Source organism: Paramisgurnus dabryanus, chromosome 1, assembly GCF_030506205.2.
Source record: "Paramisgurnus dabryanus chromosome 1, PD_genome_1.1, whole genome shotgun sequence".
In the NCBI taxonomy this organism is placed as follows: domain Eukaryota; kingdom Metazoa; phylum Chordata; class Actinopteri; order Cypriniformes; family Cobitidae; genus Paramisgurnus; species Paramisgurnus dabryanus.
Window position 1 is genome coordinate 42,046,057 of NC_133337.1, and position 2,975 is coordinate 42,049,031.

Consider the following 2,975-nt stretch of genomic DNA (forward strand, 5'->3'; position numbering starts at 1 on the left):
CCTGAAGATGCCATATTGAAAGAATGAAGAATGCAAATAGAAATAGGCAAAACAAATTGAAAGAGGGACAAACAGAGAGAGAGAGTGAGAGTGTGTGTGTGTGTGTGTGTGTGTGTGTGTGTGTGTGTGTGTGTGTGTGTGTGTGTGTGTGTGTGTGTGTGTGTGTGTGTGCGCGTGTGGGTGTGCGAATGTGTGTGTGAGTGTGTGCGCGCGCGTAGGAGAGTAGGGCTGTGAAAAAAAAAATCGGCTGCAATTCTCATGCGTGTTTCATCAGTAAAGCCGGTTCCGTGATTAGAAGTAAATCGCCATCAGCTGCTTTCAGATGGAGCAGCATTTATTACACAGACCCGTAGTTCACCGAGAAGCTAGGCAAAATCGGGTTCAAATCGAGGAAAATCGACTCCGATAATCTAGGCAATTTTGCCTAGCTTTTTGGAGAACTACGGGTCTGTGTAATAAATGCCGCTCCATCTGAAAGCAGCTGATCGCGATTTAATTATAATCACGGAACCGGCTTTACTGATGAAACACGCATGAGAATTGCAGACGATTTTTTGCACAGCCCTATAGGAGAGTGAGTGAGTGAGTTGGAGAGTGAGTGAGTGAGTGAGTTGGAGAGTGAGTGAGTGAGTGAGTGAGTGAGTGAGTTGGAGAGTGAGTGAGTTGGAGAGTGAGTAAGTGAGTGAGTGAGTAGGAGAGCTTTTGCAAGTGATGGCTCTTAAAAAAGCCATTGGTTTAAATGTTGTGGAGCGTGTAGATGGAGGAGTATGAGATGTATGTGAAGAAACTGCAAGACAAAAAAATTGTGAATTACAAACTTTGGATTTATTTTAATTCTTTTTTTACTAAACATTGTATGTGTATAACTATTTACAACAAACCCCAAGATCTGCCCACTATCATAAGACTATATAATAAGATAAATAAATAAATAAAACGGCAATAGATTAAAACTGACCAAAAAAGAAGAATCTGAATGTCTAAAGATTTCTGAATTGTACATCAAATGTATTAAAAGCATGGTGTTGTTGTTATTGTTTTTTACTATGCATAAAAAGGCTGAACTACTGTGGTAAAAGCATATGGTTTGCTGTTAACTTACTGTACTACAAAATACCACAGTAGAAGTAAACTAACTGCGGTAGAAACATGGTACGATTTGTGTACTATAAACACAAAATACCACAGTAGAAGTACATTGGTAGTTAATTCCAAAAATATGAATATAATAAAATGATCGAGGATCTGTCACGTTATGTTAATGGTAACAAACATAACGTGACTTTTAATCACGCGCTAATCACTATTTTGAACAAAAAGAATGTAATATAGATGACCAATACAATTCAGACAACATTTAGAAGCCGATCTGGATTAATAAAAAACATATAATGAATTTAATATCGAACAAACAGAAATTTAATGGTATACTCACAGAGATGTGGCGACTGGCTACGTTTGTAAATAGATGATAAACATCGCGATGATGTGCGAACGAGATTTGGGTCACGGCAGGGGCGTAGCCACGGGTGTGCGGGAGCCACCCACAGTGGCACACCTAAAATGGATGCAGAATATTTATTTATAGTTTCAATAAAAAAATGTTTACTAAACCTGGGCTGTTGTTGTTTACTTAGAATATATATATTTTAAAATCAACCATTTCACGCGTAAGTTAAAAATATTTAACTCTAAATATCCGACCCCTTGTGTCCATGGCGACGGTCATGATTGTCACGTGACACACCGCAACAACAATAATGTATGCTATTCGTCTTATTTCGTTTTTTATTAAAAAATATTAACTTGCTTACCATGTCAACTATCTGTTATAAATTATCTTGATCTATAAGGAGATGAGTCCTGTCCACCGGATTTACAGCACCTGAATTCCTCAGCGTTTCTGGTTTTCTTGCCTGTGACACACACATATTTTATGACGCACACCCAGAGTTTTTTTTCTGGCTACGGGTCACGCTTCTTGAATGCGATGAACAGTATCGTATGGTATAGTACGATTTAATCTATGCTTTGGATGTATATGTTCAGGACAAACGTAATAGCACTGCAATAAATTGGCTATATTAGGTTAAGGACCAACGTAATAGCACTGCTTATATTAGGTTAAGGACCAACGTAATAGCACTGCTTATAGACGGGTTGCACGGCGACGTCACTAACTGGTTGCGCGCGCAACCGAGGGGCAGAAAGAAGAGACGTGCATTGTGTTGTATGCTAGTAGCGGTGTCTGTAAGTCAAAATGCCAAGGAATTTTTGCGTGGAAAATAGTACCAACAGAGTCAGTGCTGGGTGCCTGATGTTAACATACCAGTAGATGCGACTATTACGTTACTAGCATTATAATTATAAAATTATAATTCATACATGTATCACAGTAACACTGCAAAAATAAAGACAGAAAAACAGATACAACTAAAATCAAGTCTTATTTATGTACAAACATTAAAGAACGCTTCAATAATTAAGGTTGTTGCAGTAGCAGATCAGCTCACCAATCGGTCTTTCTGCCCCTTGGTTGCGCGCGCACCCTGCAATGTTTGTAAACTTGCAACCCCTCTATATGTTGGCATGTAACGTAATTGCGATTTGCAAAATAGTTTCCTCCGAACGTATTTCATGTGATACAGGGTTGAAAATATTCCAAGTGTGATGACAATCTGCTGTAATAGCAGATCAGGTGTTTACTGATTCAAAAACTGCCACCAGAAGAAGCGATGATACTTCATTTAAGATTGTGAAAAGGCATTGGCTCTCGTGTGTCTCATGATTGATGGCATCATTACGTTAGCTAAGAATGTGAAGCGTTATTGGCTCTTGTGACCGACTACGTCATGCTGGTTTATGTTTGGTTGAGATCTGACTGTGCATTTTGAGTTCTTCATATAAAGTAATCGTATGGCTTCAGTTCGCAAGATTTGGTTTGTAATACTTTTATTCTGTTTTATGCAATAAAT

At 38.5% G+C, this 2,975-nt stretch overlaps 1 long non-coding RNA gene across 1 annotated transcript; it reads right to left on the reverse strand.

Moving 5' to 3' along the window:
• Positions 1–589: 589 nt before the first annotated feature.
• LOC141282985 (uncharacterized) lies at positions 590–2,148 on the reverse strand. Its single transcript, XR_012337921.1, has 3 exons — positions 1,815–2,148; positions 1,436–1,558; positions 590–787 (listed from the first exon to the last, which is right to left on the reverse strand). It is a non-coding gene; the product is annotated as an uncharacterized lncRNA (long non-coding RNA).
• Positions 2,149–2,975: the final 827 nt, after the last annotated feature.